Genomic DNA, 14,868 nt, shown 5'->3' on the forward strand with positions numbered 1-14,868 from the left:
ATTATTCCAACTAAATGCAGTTCATAACGTGGAAAACACAGGAATGGCAGCCTTTCTTTGTCTAAAAACGGCCGTTTGTACCTTGAAAACCCCCGGAGTAAAATCCTCTTCTTAAAGCATCATGTATTCAGGACTCGAGCGCTTTTACTCCACACGCCTGAATGGTTCAGAGCTTTCTTTTTCAAAACTCTGCTGCAGGTTCCCGGAGCCAGCCGTTCCGAAATGGCCTCGGGCTGGAATTCAGTAAATAAACAAACTTTCCTTTTCACGCTGTTGTGACTCAGGCGTCTTCATCTGCTGTGCAGTCGGATTTGACTACAGGACCGGTATGGGACACTCCAGTGAGATTTCCTTTTCCCTCTAATAAGCCCACCGATATGGGGTACTGGCCTCATACCATTCCGAGTCCACTCTGTCAGCCTCCTTCCACTCCTGCAAAACGAGAGACAAGTTGAGCTGTTTTCGGATGCTTTTAACCCCAGTGTGCCTCCTCCCCAGCAATTAGCGTCAGGCGTTCCCAGCTCTGGGCTCCTTACACCTGAGGCTAATTCACCTCCTCCCAGCTTCAACTTCACGGAGTTAGCCTTGTTTTTAACCCCCGACTGCCCCGAACCCCCATTATATGGAAACGTGGTTTTTCGCCTTCCTTGTCTGATTTTCTATTCCCATTTTCTAGCTTTTGTTTTGATTATGTATCCGTTGGGGCATTCTGGGATATGTAGTTTGTGTTTTTTCTTTTTCCCTCGTGTCTCTTAGACTTGTTTTGTCCGGTGTGATAGTTGACTGGTGGGGCATTCTGGTTTTGAAAACCTTTAACTTTGCCACATGAAGGAGGACAAATCTAAAAATTGGTAGTTGTAAATCTAATTGTATGCTATTTCTGAGGAGACGTTATTGAACTCTGTACTACGTAAGGACCAAAGTTACACCAAAACCCTAATTGAGGTAAAACTATTGATGTTGCAAATATGATATTGTATACTCATATTCTAGGGGTAATCACCCAGATATGTATTGAATTAGAAATTGTTAGGCCAAACCGTTATGATTAAAATGGACAAAATTTCACAGAACGACGAAAGACAGCTCTCACAGAGATGGGAGTTAGATGCCAGGATAACTTACAAAATATATAATGTATGTGTCTGACTTTATTAGGGGGCATAATTATAGAAATGTGCATTTGTGCAAAAGTTAGGTTTTGGTTAAAATCACTGTGGGAGTTCCTAAATCACCTCATAAAATATGACAACTCTTTCTGGCTTCCAACCAGAATAAGGCAAGTGCCTCTGACCTATCACAGCCAAGTGGGTGTGGACTGTAATTCTGCCCCTACCATAACGTTTGTGATGCCACTTGGCAGGATAAATATAGGAACTTCACCACACACATACACACACTGATTCCTGACTCCATCCTGATTGCAGCGTGTAGCCCTGTTCCAGAATTCTTCATCTTGCAGCTGACTTCAGACTTCTTTGCAAAACCCAGGCCTCAGTATTTGCTGAATTCTTTTTAGCTAGGCCCAAATCCAACCATCCCAAACTTAAGGGAAATTAATTCTGATCCAGTCTGGCTTGCAATCATTCATGCTCGCCTACTGAACTCGCCATCCCGCTAATCTACTGTGTCCAGTGACCAGAAGGGCCAATCGAAATCTAGTCGGATGTGCAGTCCAAATTGACCAGAACTGCCCCGCTGACCATCCTGCCAGAGGCACCCTGCTGTTGGTAGACCCGATACGGATAACTAGAACTTTGACGGTCCAATATTAATTTACAGTGGACTGTAAGTATCAACAGGAATCATAGTAACCCATAGTATAATTGCCTTGTCTTCTCCCAATCTTAAACCATCCCATCTTTAACTTCAGAACCTCTAATATTGTCCAAATCATTCTTGCGCCGATTCTTCTCATTTGTTATACAAAACCATAACCCATTAGTGATTTGGATTAAATAAAGTAATTCCCAAACAGAACAGAAACCAGAGTATCATACATGAAGTGTTACAAGCGGCCGAGCGTAACTGTGAAGATTCACGGGTGACATTCTCTTTTTCTTAGTCATTAATATAGTTTAAATAAACCCAATCTGTCATTTTTAAAACCGAATTTCTACTTTTCTCTGTACTAATTTATCAAAAACACCTCTCATTAAAACTTACATAACTTCGTCAATTTTATAGATAGAAACGTAATTTCAACTCTCAATTAAACCTACAACCCTTGGCTACATCCACAACTAAAACATTTGCGCAACAGTATATTTGACCCGTTTTTATTAAAAATCGCATAGTGAAATTTTCCTGCGAATTCGCATTTTGCAGAAGTTTTACACTTGTTTTTTCCCATCCAAAGTGTTTCTTAACCTCCATTCCGATCTAAATTGTGTACTGTTGTTTATCTTGTAGCTCATGTTGGCTAGGACCGCTTTAATGTTGCTCCTATAGGAATTTTGATCAATTTAAACATTTTTGCACACTTTTCATTGTTCACAAAGCCATTTCCAACTGTCAGTTTTTAAAAGTGTCCAAGTTCCAAAAACGTTTTCTCTCTTGTTTGGGGAGGGAAGATAATATTATAACACTGTATTCTGTTGTTCATTCCTGAATACCTGCTGCTCACTTACACTTGTGTAGAATTGCTCATGTGTGAATTAAGAACTTTGCAGGGGGAAATATAAACCTAAGCGCTATCTTTTCACCAACCAAAACTGTTCTTTTCCCTGTGTTTTACCTTCTGTGCTGATTAAAATTTAATTCAATTGCCTTACTTATTTTCTGATTGTATTGTTCCCACATTGGTGATTGCTGCCCCATATATATATATTAAAATCAGTGTTTGATTTTAATTTTAAATAAATAAATAGTTACTTTTACAAACTAGCCTGATTCCTGGTCCACTGTGACCTGGGGGGTATTTTGAGACGGGTGTGATATGAGTGGTATATCGCTCAGAATATTGAACCTATAGACATAATAAATAAGAATTTAATTTGTGCATTACATGCTAGGCGAGACCCGGGTGTGTGCCTGATTGAAATCCTTAACACAATCAATAGATGTAATGAGAGGACAGGGATCTTGCTGTCAGGGAGCATTACAGGACTTGCTGGAACTACTGTCAATCCACAGGATGACTGCTATATATTTGCTGACTGTCGCTGTTTTCACATGCTGCGTAAAATATCTACATATAAGCAATAAAGGTGTTTTTTCTTAAACTTAATTCAAATCAAAGAAACCTTTATTTTGGCAATCCACCCTAAAAGCAGAAGTATATAAATATATAAACCCATTAAAATCCAAATAAAAACATAGTAAAGGTACACCCCGATGCCAGTCTCATTGATGAGCAAATGACCATCAATTGATCATCACAAAACATTTTTATAAACATTTGAACGTGATCGGTTTTTGGAATCATTGCGTGATTGAGAATAAACTTTAGTTAAGTGCAGATTCTCTCAATCTTAGAGTTCCTCTTCCTCCAGGCCTTTACAATGTAATCTGAAACAGCATATGCTACATCAGGATAGAAATAAGTTCTACACAGATCTGCTGCGGCAATCGGGGATTTAAAAACATAATTTAATAAACAATTTCTAAGATTGTCAGCGAATCAGACTAAACTCCAGACAGATAAAGAAAACATTCTGCAGGGGTTCAATTAATTCACTGCAAAATTGGCAATGGTCAGTCCCTGTTTTGTTACCATCGCTTTGCTATTGGTGCCATGGAAGAATATGTAACCTAATTTTCATGCATAGCGAGCGGGTATATGGTGATACAATATCAGCCAGATATTCTTTCTGTTTTCAGAGTCAAATAAACCGATCCAATCCCCAAGGACACGCATTTATTGATCACCCCAGGATGTGACCATTAGTAAAAGTCCTCTTTCATTATGGATTTAATGTTTGCTGGCATTATACTTTGGCTGTCCCAGAATTGATCAAGGTTGAGGGAAGCTAGTAATTATCTAATGTAGCCAAACCATGGGAATGTATGAACTCCTCACAATGCAACAAATCAACTAAGGCTTTCCGTTAGCTCCCCAATTCATCCTTGGTCCAAATTCTGGCCCAATAAAGGATCGGTCTTAATGCTGCATTATCTTCCATCGTAGTGAGGCCCAGCTCAAGACGCATCAGTACATTAGGTGCACTTTTTGGGAGGATAGTTTTTTTCAAAAATAATTTTCAGTAACACTTAATTTGTTAATATTTGTATGCTTCCAAAGCTCAGCACCATGGATAGCCACAACCACTGCTTGGGTTCTATATACTCCCAATCCTGGCATAACTATATTGTTACCAAAAGGAATGAACAAAGCTCAAAACTGCATCACTTCTTTTCTTAGAGTTAGGTTCACTTTTTCAATATGCTGGTCCCATTTCACAATCCTACTCAGCCTTATCCCCAGATAATAGAAAGAGGTAACTTCTTCAATTAACTCTGTCCCTATCCGAACAGAAATATTTGTATGCAATTTCAACTTTTTCCCATATTGCATTACTTTTGTTTTGATGATTGGAGAGTTGGACAGATGCCCTGAATAGTCCACAAACTCTTGAGGAAGTTTTGTGTGTTTTATTAACAAAATCACAGGTGTATGGACAGTTCTTGGAGTAAGGGTTAGAATAGGCACAAAAGAAAAAATAGCACTGGCTGGAGAAATAAAAAGCACGGCGAAGTGGTGCTAGGGCTGTCCCTCTCTCTCACCTTCCTTGGGATTCACACCCTAGCTCAGGTGTCCGTAACCCCAGATTAGTGCTACTGCTCGGTAACCCCTAATGCTTCAGGCTGATCTGAAATACAGATGGTGTCCCTCATCAACTCCATCAGGAATCTTCTATCTAACCCTACACTAGAGAACGTTAGTGTTAATGGGTGGGGTATGTGTGCTGTCTGATTTGTAAGCTCTGTCTCCTTGCTACTACCCCCCCAACTGCCTCCTCTGTCCAACTCCACCCACATGTTCTCCTCCCAAGTCTATCTTCTCTACTTCTCTGATGCTTTCCTCTCCTCCCTCCACCCTTGGATGTTAACTTTCCACCTTCTCCTCCAACTCTCCTTTTACACTTCTCATAATACTACCTCTACCTTCTCCACCCTACTACAATCACCTCTTGATGGTAATACTACGCTACCTGGCTCGACACTACTACTACTTTCACCACGATTAACACTCTCACTACTACTACATTATCTCCCTACATCCTACCACTACCCCTACTCCTGTTGCTACTGTTCTCTTTTTGCTACCACTCTCTCTCCAGTATTACTCTATTTACTGCTTCTCTCACCACCAAACCTCAGGATATGGTGCGCTGCTCACCCTTCTACTACATCTACTTTCACAATGCTCAACCCTTCCCATTTCTTTAACAATGCTGTTCCTTGCACCCCGCTTCAACACCACTCTTCACACTCTCTAAAACTCACTTCACGTTCATCAACTACTGCTACCACACTACTCTACTGCTATCTCCCATGCTGGCATTATCTCACTCTCTCACACCTTCAATACACCCCCTCCCCAATTCCTATACTACAAAACACTATACTACACACCACTGATAACACTCTCTCTCTCTCAAGTACCTCACGTTCTCAAAGCTCAGCCACCACCGCTCCAATGCTCCGCCATACTACCTCCGGCTGGTCTCTTGGCCCCCAGCTCCACTTCTGACCTCACCCGAACAACCAACACTCTGCCTCTGCTCCTGCCTGCTTTTATACTATGAGGCTGGTGCTTTAGTCCCTTTCACACCTCCACATTGGCTGCAGCACTCACCTAAGTACTTGCAGCAATCAGTGCCTGCCTTTTTCCATAGGAGGGGGCTACATGACGGGGAAAGCTTAAAAGCCCCTCCCCCTTTTCCAGCACAGTTTAAACAACCGTCTCTGGAGTTTCTCAGTCGTGGTGCATGGCTGGAACATCATTCTTCTGTTTGTATGGCGAGTTTTCCGCTTGTCAGCAGTGCTGGATGCGGTTGGGTTGTGGGACTGGTTTAGTCTCTGCATGAATGGCCTAATTTTGGGTTTTGCAGTTGTTTGGTGCCACTCTTAGTTTTCCTGGCTGTCCAGAAACAGATTCTGTGAGTCATATTTCTGAAACAAAAAAGAAATTATGGTGGCCAGCAACTGTTTGCAGAGGCATTGAGAAACACAGTGGTATCAGGGTTGCTGTTTCCGGCACGTTGTGGAGAATTTCAGGGACTAAGGACCCCCAATTTTCACTTCACCTATCTGGGGCAGGGCTAGTTCTGACATTTGCTTTAATAAGCTTCCTGTCCCTGGCTTCGAAGGGTCCCGCTTTCCCCCATTTGACAGGGTCATAACCCGTACCCTGTCAAAAGTCCTACCTTTGACATTACAAAATTTTGTAAATTGCTCTATCAATATGACATCTGCAAACATTAAGAAATTAATTTTTGCCCCTCCCAGATTTGGTGAATCATCATACCCCACTTCCAGATTGAAGTCCTCTTCTTAAAACCTGCTTTCAGGTGGCGTATACAATTTGTTTCGATAATACAGTGCTCTAGTCTATTTTGTAGTAGTTTGTCATTATGACGAGAAAGGAGATTGGTCGATGTTCTGGGGCGTTGCGTCCTACCTTCTTATAAATAGGGACAATATCTTCCTTATTCCAAGACACAGGTACTTGGCAAGTTTCATTACAGCAGTGAATATCGGCCAGACAATTGGTTATAGTCTGAATAGGTCCAATGAAATCTTATCGGGCCCAGGGGCTTTACCACCCAGTTGGCTTGTTAAAGCTACACAAACGTCCTCAAGGGAAAATTGCAGGTGGTCCCCTATGTGTTCCTTCTCCAAGACCCTCGGCTACATTATCTTTGCTGGGTTGTATAAACCTGCACCTATTATCCTTATAAAGAGAGTAAAAATTGTTAATTAATTCATCTTCAGTGATTGGCAATTGAAGAGGATTCCCTTGCTCCCTGTGTCCTAAAATAGACAATCTGCCAAAAGGCCATCTGATGTTTATGTCTTGCATGAGTCAATGCGTCCCATCTTTCGTTGGTTTTTTCCTCCTTTTTTTGTTTAAATAAATCTTTATATTCCTTTATGAGCACCGGGATAGCAATCTGATCATTACAATTAGTTGACTTCAATTCAGACAATTTGACTTTTTGCAATCTATATGATACCAAATACTATGATTTTTCTTCTTTGTCTGTAGAGTAGAAATCACTTTGCAGGGTTTTATCAGACTTTCCTTTAGTAGGACCACCATAATGTTATTCATGCCCCAAACAATATGCTGGTTCTCCCTTGGTGGATCAAGAAGTCTCAAGAAAAGGGAGAAAACAGCAAAACTGGTGTGGGATAGTTGAATCCAGATCTAGATTTTCCCAACACAGCCTCCTCCTTTTATTAGAGCTTATTAAAGATCGACTGCTGGACGTCAGAGATTTACTTCCCAGACCTTGCTCAAACATTAACATATCTGCAATTGGACAGTAATCACTTTAGCCTTCATCAAACACTGCCATCCTCTGTACGATCTTGCAATGCGACACATCAACTAATCAGGCCTTGCAAATTCTTAAAAATACCACTAGACCTGTAGGTCGAGTGCCACATTTTACATACTCAACCTAAGAGATGTGCACTTGCCCCAAAGTGACTTGTGAATAAATAATTACCAGTGCCGTTTGTAAAAAGATACATGTTGCCATAAGAACAGGCCATATTTGCTGCAATCCTGTCAATCATGCACAGCTAAACCTGTATTTGCCATTTACTTCAAAGTGTGTTTGCAGTAAATGAAAAATAAATTTCTAACATCTTCAAACTCACCAGCAAAGTCGAGTGCCATGCAAAAGGTACTCGCCCTGCATAAAAACTACTCACCAAAGCTAATGTCTAGTAGATTCTGTGAGCCCTGCTGATAAATAATCAATATTCTTTCTGATAGCATCTTTTTGGTAGGTAGGGACTGGAGGTATGTCTCCTGCGATACGATTACAGGAACCTAGCCCCTGATCTAAAAAGTAATTATGCGGTCTCAAGGACGTGACTATACAGTCTGTTTCGTTTTATCAGCTCTAGTGTGGGGATATCCCATATTTGATGATCTTCTAAAAGATCCATCATTTCATTAAGTGACTTGTACTGTAAATTAAAATCTCCCAAAATGACATTCATTGCTCTATTACCATTCACATGTACCCATTTGTCCAGTAAGGTTTCAAAATCTCCAATCACCCCATGAATAGCCATCAGTGCCTGGGGAGGGTTCCAAACGTTACTGGATTTTCTGGATAGGTTACCCTGCGTTTTCCAGGCTCTTGTATTTACCTCGTTTAAGGCTACTGGCTTAATTTCAGTGCGCTCACATCATTACTAAATTCTCCAGTATCTGGCACAAGCTTTTGATTTCCCTAATATATATGGCGCAGTTCCCACATGATTTTCCTGCCTCAGGATGTACTTTTTTTTCTCTGTGGTGCAATTTTGTTATCAGCGTTTTCCCTACAATCATCCTCTTTCTTTTAAATTTGTTTCAGGTCCGTTGGTTAAATGTTCTGTAAACCCCTGCACCGGTGAAACACGATTAGTCCATTTGATTCCAAATACCAAGCCCACAAGGGTGTCATGTTGATTAGTAACGTTTCCCACATCCCTTTGACAGCTTTCTTTTTATCTTAAAATTTCAACACTACCTTTCACTTGTGGTCCTCTCCTAGAATCACTTGAATGCATTTCAATGGGGAAGGAAATGGATTTTCCTCCTTCTTGGTTTGGGTTTCTAGGTAGAAGCACTGGTTCGCAATATTTTTCTGACACTGTAGCACTCGTACTTCTAGTCGTGTAAAGTAGTTTAGTCTGTTAATGCTTTATTGTAGCAACTGGTTTCGTTTTCTTAGCTGTAATGATGGGAGGGGGCAGGAGTAACACCAAATTGGATTTTCTCTAACTTCATCATCCCTACAATCAAACACTAGTAAGATTTCATCCAAGAGAGCTGACCTAATTTAGATGAGCTAGAACAGGTGCGTTTTTCTTATTTGAGCCCTGCCTTGGGGAGACGCTACCCATCTCCTTTCGTTTGGACATTCCTACTCCTTGTTCAAGAAAAAAGGAGTAAATTAATCGCCAAACAGATGCGCAATAAATCTTGTCAAGTTACAAAGCATAGTAAATCACAAATTCAGGTTCATGTCAACAGTAATAAAAGGGGTGGTTTAAAACACTTAAAATCATAAAAAAGGCATTGAGCAATGTCACTTAACAAGAAATTGAAATACGAGTGGGGGAACGGCCGACTGGCTCGAGGGCTGCCTTAGTCCTCCCCACCCCCCAATTGGGATCTCTTATAATCACTAGTCAAGGTTGATAAAGTCATTTCATCAGATGTGCCAAATTTCAGACACTCTCAAAGAGTTGGGATCAGACCAAGCATGAGGAAAAATTAATAAGCATTCCACGTGCATAGGTCATCAAGGTGAGTTTTAAGTGCCAAGGACGAGGTATCTCGTCCTTGGGATTACCTCCCCAGTGCCAAAGACGAGATAGCTCGTCCTTGGCACTTAAGGGGTTAATGAAGGAGAAAATGTTAGAAGGAGTTGCATGGTTAAATACTGAAATCACCAAAAAAGGCCTTGGCACTGCGGGGGGGGAACCCATGGCAGTTAAAAGGTTAATATGCCGCAGCCCAGGGATACACACAGATAAACAGACATGTTGTTCCTCAGTGGTAGCACTATGACCGCACTTCCAGTATCCGTACAATCATTAGAAACCACTGTCTTTAAATGGGTTTGTGGTCCAAGTAGAGAGGGAGAGGTATTTATCTTTTATCCTGTGACCTCGCAGCCGTCACAGCCCAGTCCAACAGCCAAAACAGAGCGACTTTGTGCAGACTTCACCTTATGTTGCAGTTGTCCTGATCACTGAGGCACAGAACAAAAATTATTCTGAAGCCCTGCCAGGATGACACTTTCTTTGATGCTGTTGCATGTAGTCTTATGCTCAGTGTGGAAAAAGAATAATATTAACACCGTACCTGGCTAGGTGTTGTTTCTCATCCTGATGCCCATGTAAATGACCACTTTTTGAAGAGAAGGTATAGCAAAAAGCAGCCTCTACAGGCTGTGTAGCAAAAGACCTCCAGTTCTTGTTAGTTATCCAAACTCCACCTCAAGCAGAGTACGGCTGAGCACAAGCACAGGACAGAAGCAGCAGGCTACACCCCCGCCGCTGCTCCGCTCCACCACCAATTAACCTCTACGGCCTGCGCAATGACATGGACAGGAAAACAAGCAACCAATGACAAGTACTCCCAGAAACATCTCATCACAATGTGAGCAGAGGAAAGTGGAAAAGGTAATATAGGGCAAGGCTAGCAGGACCAGCAGGGAAACCGCCTGGCCAACCAGCCGCTGTGTTGTCGAACAGAGATAGTAATTATAGCAGCTGTAGTGTCACGACACACAAAAGGGCCATCCCACCAGAAGATTCACCTTAAGGGAAAAAGAGGGAAACCACAGACAAGGGGAGGGGGGAGGAAGTGGAGGGGCTAGTAGAGCCCGGGAAGGCAGAACTCTGTAGAGGGTAATAAAGAGCAGTTGAGTTCCTCCCTGGCTCCGTGTACATCTGTGGATGGTGTGTGTGGCCTAGAGCACTAGTGCTCACCAGAAGGGAAGCAGGGCAGAATACAACAACTGGCGACAATGAGGAAGGTCCACGCGTGACCAAGGTGAACGGCATTCCGTCATCTGCGGAAGAAGGGCCGGACTGGCGTTGCGCATGTCGTGTGCAGGGGAAAGGTGCCTGAACACAGCACACGTAGCCGGCAGAGGGCCTTGTGCAAAGAAGGACCAGCGGAGAACCTGGGATAAACCCCAATGAGAACAGAGTGCCCAAGAATCCACCGGCACCCCACCAGTGCCTGCAATGGAAGTGGATACAAGCACCCGACGCTCAAAGAAAGCTGCACGAAACACCCCAGCGAGCGTTCACTACACCAAGAGAAGCCCTCCACATGGTATGCACCCTGCACAAGAGCAGCTCACATAGCACGTATTCCCCTCATGACCTTATATAATCGTCATAGCAGCACCATAGGAGAGCATTGGAAAATGCACTGACAGTGAAATAGCGAAGTGTGCAAGTAAGGGCCCAAGGACATAATAAAGTGTTGGGTCACCAGACAACAAGTGGGCCAATCAGCAGCACACCACACATGCAACAACAGTGCAAGGAGGGTCGGCCAGAGCACCAGAACGAAGGCATTTTCCCCAGAGAACTTCAGGGACACCCGGCGAGCGCAACACGGGCGGATACGTCTGCAAAGTCGCCAAAAGAGCACACGGGCAAAGGAAAGTCTAGGAGGGTCACGGACATCCTCCAAGATGGGAGAATACAGCCAACCTTGAGGGACGATGATCGTGCAAGAGGCCCGCTGACCAGGGGATGAAGAGGACGAGTGCAGCGGGAGGGGACTGCCGTACCGCAACGGGGTGGAAACCCACCACGCGACAGCGTGAAGGGAGCGAACACAGGCGGGTGAGGAAGGACAGTACGCACACCAGCAGCGCCACTTGCACCCAACATAGGCTGCTAGACTGAAAGAGCTCCAACCAAATCAGAAACCCTGGGACAGAGACCACCCACTAAACAACCAAGGAAGTGACCCCACAATACACCAGATGGCAATCGGCACACCAGACCCTCCCAGGAGGCCAACAAGGTGCTCAACCAAATGTGCAACATGCAAACAACACGGACAAACAAGGCGCGCGCCCGCCTGTCAGCACCACAGGAGGATACCTGGAGTGAGGACAGCCAGGTGAACGTACAATGAACGCGGAAGCAACAAAGGACACAACGCGAAGGGAGAACATAAATGAAGGGAAACACAATCACCCTGAAAGATAAAAAAATAAAGATACAGCAGCAAAATAGGGCTTACAGAGGAAACTAAAATCATGATGCTAAGGAGAAACTCAGGCACACAGGAACAGAAGAAGCGACGGAAGGAGACAAATGTGTGCCGCAGAGAGAAACTGCCCGAGGAGGGGGGCCAAAGAAGAATACTGCCCAAGGAGGGGGGCCAAGGAAGAATACTGCCCAAGGAGGGGGCCAAGGAAGAATACTACCCAAGGAGGGGGCCAAGGGAGAATACTGGCCAAGGAAGAATACTGCCCAAGGAGGGGGCTACAGGAGAAATTGCCCAAAGAGAAGGCCACAGGAGAGACCGCCCAAGAAGGGGGCCAAACGGAACGCTGCCCAAAGAGGGGGACATGGCTGAGATTGCCCAAGGAGAGGGCAAGATGAAGTAACAAACATAGGGAGAGACGAGAGCCCCTACGGTGCAGAAGGAGACTGACCGAGGCTGCAGCGGTGAACTGAGGTCACTGGGGAGACGCGCTAGGGTGAGGAAGACCCAACGCAGCGAAGCAGTTGGAAAAGAAGCAGCGCCAATCAGCAAGCAAAGGAAGTGAGGAGCACCCACAGCTGACAGTGAGCTGCACCCACCAAAAGGCTCCCACGGTCAAATCGTCAAGACCACAAAGACAAGGGAGTTTAAGGAAACCCTGCATGGGCACACCCGACATACGACACAACCAGCTACCAATGAAACATGCCCAGTCGAGTGAGTGGACAAATGGTGCACCATACCTAAACCCAGATCCTTCACCGCCTGGAGAAGTACCACCAATACCAGGTGAGGTCGAAGCAACAAGATCCAAGACAAAATTGGAAGCCCATAAAGAGAAGCTCATCACCATACGCACTGGCACACCCAATCCACTGGGGGGAGGGAGGATGGGACAATAAGGGTCCCCCACACACCTTCGGGAGAAAGTGGGGCTGGAGAGGCAACACTCCTAAATCGGACCGTGACCAAGACTAATACTTCGGGGTGCAAGAATCAATGCTAGTAAGGACATCTCACTACGTGACCATCACAATGATGTACATAGCACAACAATAGCATGCATCACAACCAGAGCTGCCCGCATTCGGCCCTCGCCAAGAGTACCACCCTGCCCACCAAGGATAAGCAACCACCACAGAAGTGAGGACTGACAGGGAGGGATTACGCCTCAGCGCTGGAGGCCCCCCCAAACAATGCAAAGGGGGAGCAGGAGACATCCACCGCTCGAGATAACAGCCGACAGTGAGCAAAGTGCATGCAAACACCTGGTCCTCCCAGCGGGAAGCTAACCACAGCATCATCTGTAGCCAGCACTGCCACTGCTGCTGAGCAGCGGTTTCCCAAGTAGTAGCAAGAGGCAAGAGCTGTGTCTAGCCACCGAGAAGGCCACGGGCAACCAGGGTACCAACGACACCATCAGGCTAAAGAAGATGCCAGCAGATCTACCAGGCTAGAGTTATCAACAGCCACCATGACGAAAATGGCACCCCAATCTACGACTACAACTAATACCTTGATTGTCACCATAATAACCCACAACAGTGGCAACCGAATGGCACGGCCGCCAGCACAAACGACGAGGTAACCAAGGACTACACCAAACACACACAACATTGCGGACACAAGCACGAAGGCCATGGGAAAAGGCCTTACTCGAGTCCGCTGCGCTAGGATATCACACAGGTCCTGGCGTGGTTGCAGAGAGGAAGAACAGCGAAAGGGAACATGATCAAGGCGAATACCACGACCGCCGCCAGAACACAGGAGAAGAAATACCTACCCCTACAAAGATGATAAGCAAGGGGGGGGGGGTGTCACGACATACAAAAGGGCCAGCCCACCTTAAGAGAAGATCCACCTTAAGGGAAGAAGAGAGAAACCACCGACAAGGGGAGGGGGGAGTGGGAGGAGGGGCTAGTAGAGCCCGGGAAGGCAGAACTCTGCAGAGGGTAATAAAGAGCAGTTGAGTTCCTCCCTGGCTCTGTGTACATCTGTGTATGGTGTGTGGGACCTAGAGCACTAGTGCTCACCAGAAGGGAAGCAGGGCAGGACGGGTACTGAAAGGGCGTTGGATGGAAAAACCAACTGAAGTTTTATGTTAGGTAATTTAAATAGAGTTGGAAGTGGTTCATGCTCTTTTCCTTCTTTGTTTGCTTAGAAGTGATTTGGTTACGTCCTATGATGCCTTCTCTTTCTTTGTTGGTATTTACTTTTCTAATAAATTATGAAAAGGGATCAGATTAAGTAGTTTCCATTTTGGTTGTCTGAAGTAAAGGAAGGAGTGGAAGGGCAGGGGAATATGGAATGATTGCAACAAAAGTTTATTTTAAACTGAATGTTTCACAAAAAATAATAATAAATGATAGCAGCTGTAGCTGCTTACAGACAGGGCATTACGTTCTTTCCTTCTCTGAGCAGGGCAGTAGCCTGCCCTGACAGTTGCTCTGCTCTGCTTAAACTTAATTATTACCATACCATGGCTTTTGAAGTTGCAATTGGACAAGATGCACTGCACAGTATGAAATAAAAACATCCCAAATTAAAACGAATTATGCATACAAAAATGATGGTTGGCTTAGGTGATAATTGTTTCTCTCCTTATTACCTTCCCAGTTGTGCTTGTTGTCAGATTAAAGACTGTTTTCTTTTTTTTTTTTTAGGTTCACTCAGGCTTTATTACAGGTTACAATAAGATCTTACAATAGAGGACACCAATGGGTCCCATCACCCAGGATTAAAGACCTTGGGCCTCATTACAAGTCGGGCGGTAACCGAGGCGGTAAAACTGCCTGGTTATCGCCAGACTCGTATTACCATTCCGCCTCCGTGACTCCCGGAAATCCCAGGGCATTACGACCCTGGTGTCCCGGGAATTCCGAAGCCGGAATTCGGTAAATCCCCATTCCCATTGAGTCCCGTAGGACTCAATGGGAATGGGGAAGTGGAAA

The 14,868-nt window shown here is 44.5% G+C and overlaps 1 protein-coding gene across 11 annotated transcripts in view; it reads right to left on the minus strand.

Annotated features, from left to right (window-relative positions):
• Positions 1-14,868, minus strand: part of TLN2 (talin 2) — a 7,472,684-nt gene that overhangs the window by 6,948,378 nt on the left and 509,438 nt on the right. The gene's annotated exons all lie outside the window — the stretch shown is intronic.

Source organism: Ambystoma mexicanum, chromosome 11 (genome assembly GCF_040938575.1).
Source record: "Ambystoma mexicanum isolate Mex_15411 chromosome 11, UKY_AmexF1_1, whole genome shotgun sequence".
Lineage (NCBI taxonomy): Eukaryota > Metazoa > Chordata > Amphibia > Caudata > Ambystomatidae > Ambystoma > Ambystoma mexicanum.